Consider the following 12,077-nt stretch of genomic DNA (forward strand, 5'->3'; position numbering starts at 1 on the left):
CATTACAAAACTACACTACGCACTACACTACTCAATGTTGAAAAAATCCGACATCATCAAAAGATTAAATCATCTAGTGCAAACTGCTATATGCAGAAAAAAAAAACAACAACAACAAACCGAGTAATATTGGAATGAATGATCGATAGGCGTTTTGTTTTCAGCCCAACAACTGTGGACTTTTATCACATACTCTTTATTTGTTATGATATTTATTTTGTTGATTTTATCCAGCAAGTTGGAATATATGATTATATTCTGTGTTTTACTTCTGTGAATATCTAGCTCTCTTATGCTACCAATTAAAAGTGGCCGTGGTTGCGAAAATGAGGGAGTAGCAACTTGGAAATTCATTAAGCCATCACATTTTAATTTAATTAACTAATATTCGCTAACTTTCCTAAATTATAATGTGATAAGATAATATGTCAACATGTCAATTCATCATAGTGATTTTTCAAAAGAAATCAGTTTCCTGCATAAATGATAACTTCACAAAATAAACATGATAAAAATTGTCAAATCGACGACGAAAGTGAAGTTTTCTCATTTAAAGATAATAAAAGTGGCAGCTTAATTGTAAGCCGTTTTAATGCTAGATCTGCCAGAAAAAGTTTGTATTTTTCCGATTTCAGTATTTTAAACAAAAAATTGTAAGTCCAATCTAAGAATAAATTTAGACACTGTACACTAAGGCAAGACATATGCTAGTGTCTGTACAAGCAGATGAGTGTCAGCTTGAATGAAAAATTTCCTTCCCGGGTGATGCGTGATTCTTTATGTAATGAAAGTTAAATTTCGAAAATAAAATAAAGAAATGGGCATTTTTTTGAGTCACAAAAGCTTCGGCAATAGCCCTCTACCAGTGTGAAAACTTCAGCTAATGGTATACGGGACTGCTTCCTGATTTTGAAAAATACAAAGCTCTTTATATATTAAGAATTCCTTTTATTCTTATTAAATAAAAGAAGCATTCAATTCGTAGATCACTGTGTTTTTGATTAAAAAAAATTGTAGCTGTGCCGAGCTCGGCTTACAAGTTGGTTTCATGTTAACTTTTGAAAATTGCAAAGATACATGTGCAAATATCACGGCTGAGTTATTTTAATATTAATGATTTTTTAGCACGTGTTCAAGATGTCTAAAACCGTGCAGTTCATTTATATTCAGTTGTAAGGGATTACGGGCGGTGAATTCTAGATGTTTTCATTGATTTCCGGCCGCCATGTTGGTGCCCAAAGTCGTGGGCACCAACATGGCGTTTCCATACTGTGCTCTCTAAATTTGTGTGGAACATTGTGACGGATAACTCAAGTACGGAATACCGTGCAGACTTGAGACTTGGACAAGTAGACTTTGAAGTAGTTTTAGACAACCTGTCTTATTCTTCTTTTTTTGATTCAATAGTTTTTGAATTATTTTTTTCGCGACGTGACATTTGCGTAACAGTGTAAACCACCTATTAGTTGAAAATTTATAGCCGAACTCACAAATGAATAAAGAGATTAGTAACAATTTTATCCTTAAAAATCAACTCCATTTACCAATAAATTAAAAAAATGTTCTATATCGTCTTTACTTATCAACACTTTCCAATATTTTGCCAGTTAATATTTTTACTATAATTTTAAATGAATCTTGACACACATAGCCATCGCATGGATTTAATATGTACTATATCAACATTGCTAGTATTACGTAATTCGGCGTTATGTGATATTTATGACGTCGCTCAACTCATGCAAACAAGAGAACAGCAAACAATGCTGTACAACAATTTATGTAACAATTGTATTGGATACCGAAGAAAGCATCATTTACACTTGTGTCGCATAACAATATGATCAGCATCCAGCTGCAGACACTAACCCTCAATGAGCAAGTATATAGAAGTTCTTTTGTGTCAGTAGAGAGTTATATGAAACGCAATTGATTTTTTAAGAAGGCTGTCTTTTACACAGCGTGTTGTTTCCCTGACAACGGGTTTGTCATTTTATGCGGTCAACTGAAAGATTAGATCGTTCATGCAAACAATAAGTTGCTCAGAAACAGTTGTACAACATTTGATGTGAGAGATTGCAGTTCCTTGCTGTTTGTAAAATTTAATGTTGAAGGAAGAAGTATTTCTGCTTTGAACGCGAAACAATGCGCCCAGCATCGAGACACGAGCCCTTAAAGGTTAGTACAGAGTACAGCAGTTCTCTTGTATGAAAAGGTGATGAAGTGGAAAGGAATGAGACCCTTAGGAAGAATTCTGTGTCGCTTGTTCTCTTGAGAAGCTCTTCGTATTTATTGTGTTGGAATCTGTAGCAGTTTCAACATCAGTATTTCCTGTACGTTGATCACGAGCTCGAGTAACGCTTGTTTGAGGCTCAGCTGCACCATGCCATCTTTTGTAAAATTTTTCCTTGATGAGTCCTCGCACTTTCTTGGTGGTAGTAAAGCACAACGCAATGAAAAAACCTGTAAAACATTGAACAGTAATGTATATAATTCCACTCAGAAATCAAAAAATATAATTTAAATATTGTTGAAAATACTGAAGAAAACGGCATATATATGGCAAATATATTTACTGTAAAATGAGTAATAAATTAATACATTTTGTACTAGACAGTACACAATGAAATGCAAAAAGAGATTTAGCCAATCAAAGAAATTCTTGACGGTACCATACCGGTACATGTAAATATTTTACTGTAAAAGGGTTCTCCTAGAACGATATAGATTTAAATTTAAAAGTGATCTCACTGAAATGCATGGCTTGTAAACAATAATTTCCTTTAATGACCTTATTTATCAGTGTCTTGAGCTTTAGCAGTATTTATAAGTACCTTGCATGCTGTTTAGCACAGTGGAAGGATACTGCAGGAATGCAGTTTGTTTCCAATTCGCGATAAGTCCCAGAATCCAGGTGAGCCCCATAACTGTGGTCAGTTTGATGCAGATGAGAGTCAGTGGAGCTCGTGAACTGTTGTTTGTCGCCTGGCTGGCGCCCTGAAGAAAAAAAGAAAAGTTCTACCTTCCAGATCTGCACCAGATTGTTAGCTTCAACACAAAAGCCAGAAAATATTGTCACAATCCCTGGTTAAAATTGACTTTTATCAAACCAGTGAAACATGAATGATTTCGCTATAGGAAGAAAATAATTTGTTTTCGATTGTCAAGTTTTTAATGCTCTAGTTTCGTTGCCAGTGTACAGTGGAATCTGTTTCGTATCACCAGCCGTGATGCTGAGTTGTTTGTGTTGTTTCATATACTTGTTGAAAACCTTTAAGTAAGAGACTTAATTTAATGAGGGTGACCCGTGACAATAACTTAAGTTACTGATAAACTTGGGCCCATAGCTTAAAATACCAGATTTTAGTGAATGTTTCCCTTTTGTTATTTGAGACGTTATTATTGACAACACCGTCCTGACTAAAGTAGGGTGCTTTGAATTACACCATAGGTGTACATCTAGTTCTTACATTGTTCAGTGTCTGTTTAACTGCTTTTATAAGACATTTGAGCAATAAGAAAACAGCGGCAAAGTGTTGCTTTTTGGTTAAATACGACAATTTCAAGTAAATATAAAAAGGAATTCATCAAGCGCCATTCTGAAGAAAGTAAAAGCAAAACCAAAACTAAATGTAACCAACCTGCTGTAGGTGACGAATGGCATAAATATTTTTCGTCAAGCACACTATGTTGAAGACCAAAGCAAGGCTCACAGGCGTCACCACGGCAACAGCGATTGCTGTTTTGTCTGATATCCAGCAATATGTCGAATTTCCTGGAAAATAAAAGAAATTTGTTACCTTTTTGAAATATAATAGATCTTTATGAATCTGTTGAAGGATTTCAACAGATTTTAGTGAATGCAAGGTTATAGTCTCTTGATAAATTATCAAAATCTCAAGAGTAACATTAAAAAAATTCTGACAGTGCGTTAAATACCTATTTTGACTTTTTGCACATAATTAGCCCATCTATTTTTTTTTACAAACCATATCCAATAGGAAGAGCCCCTGTGAAGTCCAGCACAGAGCACAAACCAACCACCACTGCAGGCAGTCCCCATCCCACAATGCAATACGCGATGAAAACCTTCCTGGTGTCCGAAGGTTGTCTTCTTACGTCACAAACTGTACAAGGAAATAACAAGGATATAACAAAGAGAACACTTACTGCTACTTGTCAGGTGGTGTGCGGCCTACGATCGCGGTGCATTATTGTTACACATTTTCAAGATGGCGGTCTTTCACATCGTGAGGCGACGTTCGAAGACGAAAATTAAAGTCATTTTTTGTCGCTGTTACAAAGCTTATCGTGCCACAAAGGAATTCAATAGAAAGTAAAATCCTTCCTACATCTCCAGAAGACGCTAATGATTGTCAAACACCGTTTGTGGTATCGTATCATGTTATAAGAGTAATAGCACGTAATTTCGTTTGACCGAACGTCTGCGAAGTACACTCCACTCTGATGGCTCTCTTCAACTATTCCTGGCGCCCACTTTTCCAAAACGATTACCAAGATATTCCTGAAGAGTAGACCGACTAACTGAGTGGATCGCACCCCAGCGCACCCCTCTACTTTTAACACAAACTGCATTAGAAGTTGACAATATTTTTGCTTTGAGACGATGTGTACAGCTTTTGTTTATTCGTTAAAAGACGGTGATGTCATGCACGTCACCACACCGCAAAAACAAAGCCTGCTTTGATTTAAATGTGTTATAATCAATTTAAGGTCTTGTAAAAGACTGTCCTGCGTTTTCGCCATATAAATTTGTTTATAAATAAATAATCGCTAGGTTTCTTTTTCAGTCTTTTCCTGTTAGTTGATAGACTAGACATTGTTTACTAAATGTTAAAATGTTTCACGGGCTAAATAAAATCATTCTAAGAAACTGCTTTCTTGTCTTACATTCAGCGTGTCAGTCAGCTTGGTTTTATTCTGTCAAATGATACCTCTTGAGATATTGAAAATGTTTTACTAATGTCATCTGCTTGAAAATATTTTATTGTACACTGAAGGTATATTAAATTTGTATTATTTTTTTCACTAGGACTTGAATTTGGTTCATAAAAAATGGGAAGTTTAATAGAGGTTTCTGAAAAGGGGGGGGGGGGGGGGTATAAAATCCCATTTCTCAGCGTATTTTTTCTTATTTTCCAAATCCCAGTTTATATATTTTTTATTTTGATTCCCAGTACCAGGGACCCAAATCAGTTTTTCCCAGTGAAAATTTTTAAATCTCACTTTCCATTTTACTCCTTCAGACCCCTCTCAATAATTTTCTAAATTTAATGAGGATCAAAATGGGTTTTATTCATCACTTTAAGATGGCTTTCCAAAATTATCTAATCAAATTATTCTATCAAGCTTTGAGCAACAGATCAAGGATCTCAGGTCTGCAAGAATTAAATACATGTAAATGACACAAAGCTGCATGTTTCTTTGCATGTTTTATTTTCAACAACCTTTTACAGCTAGTGATTTCATTTATTTGTGGCTGCTTGCCACACAGTGTGCCACTAAAAATTTTACTGGTCAGTCCACCTTTGCTGGCCACATCCTTGTGCTCAAACTTTGTTATCAAAAAATGATAAAGAGGAACTACTGCCTCCCAAGTTATCTTCTGCAAGCCTCATCATTTGACATTTTCTATTTCATATTTCTGAAAATAGAAAAGTGGATAACTTTATTCAGTACAAAATTATAGCAGTTATGAAATCAGTGCTGATTATAAAGGAAAGTAAACTATGTAAAGGCCCCTAACACAATGCATCTATTTGCACACAATCTCACATTTTAAGAGCAAAGATACTCTTATGGTAGCATCAATTTATAAGGTGAGGGCCTTTCACAACAGTTTGTTTGAGCTAACATTGAGCAACCAGGGCCCTGTTGTTCAAAGGCGGTGTCTGACATTTGCAGAATATATTGTGTCACCTTTACTATTATTGAAAGCTAACCAGAGTGTATAGTAGGCTAACCAGAGTGTAGTAGGCTAACTGGAGTAAACTTTTCACTCCGGTTAGCCTACTTTTCACTCTGTTAGCCTAAATAGCACTTTGGTAAAGGTAACACAATATAAATTATTTTCTTAGTCTCATTCTGCATTCTGCAAATATCAGACACCTGTTCAATGGGTGGATAATGCTATCCACAAGATAAATCACTATCCAGCGGATAAAAGTGCTGAGATTATACATCCTTTGAACAACCAGGGCCAGCTGTTCAAAAATAAGGTGAAAGATCTAATCATTAGCTGTAATTAGTCGATGAACAAAGACCTTCAGCCATCTTAGCATGTAGACAACTACTTGTACTGCTGCTTAAATCTTTCTTATAATTTTCCTTGGTCTACTTACATAAGACTTTCATTTATTATAGCACCTAGTCTCCCAATAAATTTAATCAAAAGAGAAAGACCTTGTCAATAACTGACGACCATATGCATTATCGCCACAGAATCATTTTCCTTGGTCTACTAGTTTGTACACCAAATTATGCTACATAACATATGATGCATGAATGTGTGCTGATGAATTTTCTGGCTATGAGAGACTATATGTAGAGCTTCCACTGATTTATATCTCTGCCAAGGAAATAATCTTTCTTTTAGTTTCTTTTAGTCCACTTAGTTTCTACTAGGCAAAACTCCAAACAAAACTAATTTTTTAAGAGCACACACTATTACAGTGGAACCTCGATTTAACGAAGTGCCAAGGGACTGGGGAAATTTGTTCGTTATATCGAGGGTTCGTTATATCGAAAACCTCGATATAACGAATTAGCGGAAAAACAACCAAAATGTTCGTTATATCGAGGTATAGTTAATCAATTTTTTACAATTTTACGCTGCACTACGAACCCAGCATTTTCGGATATTGACGATTTCTGAAAATAACATTTATAATGTCTAATATATGCACATAGATATGAGCATACTGTACTTGAACTTGCTCTCTTGTTACAGGATTAAAGGATTTTCATCTTTGTTGGTCTGTTCGACATTATCTTTTGACGCGTGTTGACATTTTTTCGTTATATCGAGGTACATCTTACGTTTTGTCTCTGAATTTGTTCGTTATAACGAGGATTTCGTTATGTCGAGGTTCGTTATATCGAGGTCCTGTTCCATACATTTTACTGTAATTTGGACGGGCTGCAGAATATCGTTCGTTAAACCGAGGACTTCGTTATATCGAGGTTCGTTAAATCGAGGTTCCACTGTAGATGCACAGACAACTGTGTGTATTAAACCATGACAATATGCAGCACAGCGACCAGTTTTACTTTATCACTGATGATTTTACGTTTGATTCTTTTTGTTTCCAGTGGTCAGGAAAGCTACAGTGTAATAGTTTGCGTACATTTATAATTTTTCTTACCCTGCTTGCAAAATGGTGGGAATGTCGATGAGCAGCAGTCGTAGATACCACATTCAGACGTCCAAAACCAAGGTTTTCGAATCCAAACGGTCAGTTCCGATTAAAACGCTAATTCCTTAGATCAGTAACATATCGGAAGCATGTTTCAATCGAAAGACTCGCAGAATCAGCGATATTTTGAACAAATTGTGGTCATTTCAATCTTCGCAAGACTTCCTCACGCGATGGCGGTCACGAGTAAATGAGCTCCAAAGGACACAAATGCCAGCATGCAGTGCGGTCATAGGCCGCACACCACCTGGCTACTTGTATTTAGTAACTGTTGAACAAATTAAATGATCCGGTACGTTAAAATGCAGAAATACTAGACTTCATTTACAATTACTAACATGTTGGATAAAAAATTAATAGAATATTATAGTTCCTCTATACAGCATAAACTTGCACGTGTGAAAACGCGCTCCCAAAGTAAAGAGCTAAGCTTTTTGCAATAACTAGCTTAAGCTGCAGTTTAAGCAATTAAGACTTACCTTTCACTGTGAATGTACTTGCGGTGTCAAACGCCATGATACTCATCCATGAAAATGCAGCGAGCAGAAAGAAATGGACAAAAATGGCGACTGCTATGCAAAGAGTATCGACTTCTATTGATTTTGCAGCACCCAGAAACACTGCTTGATAACACAGCAACGCCAAAGAGAGATTGATGAGACATTTTCCAGGTAGATTTCTTAGTTCTTTGAAAGACTGGTAAACGCTGAGCAGAAAACACAGCGAGACGATTGACAGAAGTGTGCCGGTGAATGTTATATAAATAAGAACTGCAGAGTTATGCCAGCCAAGGTCCTTATCTACCTGTCCACCGCGTCCGTCCTGCTGATCCGGACACACAATGTAAACGGTATTTCCTTGCAGCTTTAAGGCATTTTTCTCATGTAAAATCTGCTTTTGGCTTATGAACATGAAAGCATGACTTTTGTTCAGGTAAAATCTCTGCGTTGATTGATTTTTCTTCGAAGCAAAATTTCCACAAGTATAATATCCAAAGGTGACTGTGCAGTTGGTCGTATTAGAGGTGCAGTTAAACACCTCTGCCGTGAGATTGTACCCTTGAACTGGAGATCCCGTAGTGAGAGTGGGTGATGGAGTTTTTGGCTCTTCTTGTTCTGGAATGTTTGCGCTCACATCCAGAAGGATTGACAAAGGAGGTGCCGGTGGTCTAAGCCCATCTCCATTTGGTGCCAACGGTCTTCCGTCAGGATTGCAAAGGGCACAATGAGGGTTTCTGTAGCTCACTTTTTTGTTGACTGAAAATACCATAGAATATAATGAACATAGTTGTCTGACTACGGATAACACTGGTAACTGATTCATAGCACATTGTGTATCGGGCAACACACAAGACTCGTAGCGCTGGTTTAGAATTCGTGAATCATATTTCCACGAACAGTCTTGATGCTTGTTTAGAAACATCTTCAAAGCCGTGATGTTCACTGGAGTAGCTATTGACCCACTGCTAAAAGCGCATGAAATTTTAAGGCCCCAGTAAGACAAGTTCCTTTCACTGTTGCATCTGGCACATGCAATGCTTCTGTATGTCACATTCTCCGCCCAGTCATAGACAGGCAATTCCTTTTGTAACGTCATATTCAGCTGCTGGACAGTTTGGCATTCGTTTGTACTTTGACTGACATGTGAAGAGCAAAATGATTGTCATAATAACCCCGGACCATGAATATTTATTGACATCTCCACACGCCACATTCTCAAGGGATACGTCATTGCCTGTGTGACGACATCTGAGAAAATACAAGTACAGAACTGAACACAAAATTTTATTATTACGGAGCGGCAGTGAAAATCAAAGACGGTAAAAAAATCGAGTTTGCTCAAACTTTGGCAGTTTGAAGGGCAAAGCGGCATAACTGGACTTTATGTAGTAAGTTCTTTTAAATATCCAATTAATTCGGTGGGGTTTTTTTTATAAAACAAATTTGTATAAAATGGTATTTTACTGAACATTTTATATTTTTCGATTTCTCGCTACACAAACGTTAGCATCGCTAAGATTTTTCCTGAATGCCTTAAACTGAGAGAGATTTTTAAGCAAACAAACAAGTAAATATAGTTTGTTTCTAAAATCAGGTAAAATCGTGGTCAAAGAATAAAATGATATACTTCAATTTTAAAGAATATATGACAAGACTGACTTGTAAATTCTTTCAGGTGATCAATTGATTCGATAGACCACACTCTTTAAGCATTGGAATTAGCTGGTCAGAATCGCAAGGAAAGGATAAGTTTTGTTTTGTGTTTGACTTATTTGCGCGTTTGCTTAAATGTTGTTTACTGCATGAAAAATACTAACGATTTAATTTCGATAAATGAAAGGTGATTTAAGGTAAATTAGGGAACAGAGTTAATGGGGGAGCATTTTTAATGTTTTTGTATCTTGAGACCAACAATTAAAATTTTGTTCTCTGCAAGAAAAATATTTTGTACTAAACGATGAAGTTATTTGAAGAAATGAATGTGGAAGATGAGATGCTTTTCTTTCCCAGGGTGAACATTCAGAATTGTTGCAATAAGTAAACAAATGTCTCTAAGACAAAAAAAACTGAAGGGACTGATGACCACAAGATGAAGACTGGAATTGCAATATTTCAAAAAGTGATAATAATAATAATAATAATAATAATAATAATAATAATAATAATAATAATAATAATAATAATAATAATAAAAATAATAATAATAATAAAAATAATAATAATAATAATAATAATAATAATAATAATAAAAATAATAATAATAATAATAATAATAATAATAATAATAATAATAATAATAATTTTGATATTGTACACGTTTAAAAAATACGGCATACCAAGCTGGGCAAGTACTCTTACGAAACGAAGGCTTTTAGAGAAGTGCAGTCTAAGTGATATGACTGAAAGATCCCAAAACCGGGCCATATGATTTCGTTCATAAGGATAAAACATTTTTTCGACCATATGTATCTCACACAGTGACGGGTGGCTGTACACGTCAGAACCAAAATGTTCCAGCCTGATGAGGTTTACCATTTTTTTTAGATATGGGGCTCCGCTCGAGATCTTCGCTACCAGTAAGGGCAGTAGGATTCAATAACAAAACTATTAACCTTTCTGCCTTTGATGATAGAGTTAATTATTTATATAGAATAGAAAGTTATTAGTGGCAAACGCGAGTAATTTATAATGTTAGAACAGGAAACAAGTGTGAGGGAAATATGAGACAACTGTGAGTAACAGTGCAGAAAACAAATAAAATTTAAGGAAACATAAAGAGAAATTAATATAATTGAACCTAAATAACTCGACAGGAAACATCTAAACCTTTCGTTCGAACTTCTTGGTGAATCAAACAAAATGAAAAAAAAAATGATGTCGAAAGTACCTGATAGGGGACTCCTTATGCATTAAGTTCAGCTTAATGTTTGTGTCATTCACTGCTTTGGGATTAGAATGAATCGTCTGTCCTTGGTTTCCCGTTTCTATTCGTATGCGCAAATGAACTTAACTGGCGCATCTGTTGTTTAGACTGAAGTAAAATAGTAAAATCATCGAAGCATTTATAGAAGCAAATAGTCAAAATGTTACTATAGATTTTTTACTACAAATTTCATTATTTCTATTTCTAACTCAAGGTCATCATTTGCGCTTTAACGACAGTTAAGGTTTCGTTATTTTTTACTCGAGTCTTACCGTGAATAAAAGTCCAGGCAACAATCATCGAATGTTTTGCAAGCCTCATCACAGAAGCAAGTCTTGTCATAGTATTTCCTTTCGTCCAAAAAACATCTCCTTCGGCACGACTGGGCAAGAGAACCCTTTTGTCTAAATGCAGCAAAAAGGACCTTTTCTTGTGGCACGGTGATATTGTGTTGGCGGAGCAGTCGAGAAAGGTTTTTCCAACTGAATAGTTCACCCTTAAACTTCACAATGAAGTCTTGGTCTTTTGTTTCTAAATAAGAAAAGAAATTGCATATCCATTATTAATACGTATCTAACTTCTACTTGGTTTGGAAAAGTGAAAAATCGTAGTGCTGTTCCATATACTTACGAACTGGGACTGGAAATTCATTAATGTCGAATTTTGCAGCCGAGGTTTGAGATGTTGTTGGAAGTACAATAAGACTTGAAACTACACAGGCCACAATACTTATCGTTATAACATTTGAATCGGCCAGTTTCATTTTTGTGTCGTGAAATTAAACTGGACGGAAACTGCGTTTATTGGACTTTCGCCTCCCCTGATTGCTTTCTGGAAGGATTTTTTAAATCTTCTTCGCTGGATTGCTAGCTCATTATGATTGACTTTGTAAAATAAATAGATCTTTTTGATAAAATAATTGAATATGCTTCTAATTAAACTTAAATAAATTCACAGATCACTGTGTTTTATTAGCAACGATCTGTTTGCTTCTTAAGTAATTAGAAAACCTTTTGGTTGTGCCGAATGCGGCTATCTTTAGTGCTAACCAAATATCATTCTAACACAAAATAAAATATGCCAACTCAAAACATTCAGTTTTAAGTGCACCTGGCGTTCTACACAAATACAAATTAAACTTTGACCGTTACTAATATGTTAGCAACATAGTGCACTGCTATATGTGGTGGAGAAAAGGCCTATAGAGTTGAACCATAT

General features: G+C 35.6%; 1 pseudogene across 1 annotated transcript; it reads right to left on the bottom strand.

Moving 5' to 3' along the window:
* Positions 1-1,620: 1,620 nt before the first annotated feature.
* On the bottom strand, positions 1,621-11,701 carry LOC144658136 (uncharacterized; annotated as a pseudogene). Its single transcript, XR_013571646.1, has 7 exons — positions 11,490-11,701; positions 11,132-11,390; positions 7,916-9,184; positions 3,990-4,127; positions 3,642-3,775; positions 2,835-2,997; positions 1,621-2,463 (listed from the first exon to the last, which is right to left on the bottom strand). The product of XR_013571646.1 is annotated as an uncharacterized LOC144658136 (transcript).
* Between the last annotated feature and the right edge of the window lie 376 nt (positions 11,702-12,077).

Source organism: Oculina patagonica, chromosome 6, assembly GCF_052425735.1.
Source record: "Oculina patagonica isolate OP01 chromosome 6, crgOcupat, whole genome shotgun sequence".
NCBI classification, from domain to species: Eukaryota; Metazoa; Cnidaria; class Anthozoa; order Scleractinia; family Oculinidae; genus Oculina; species Oculina patagonica.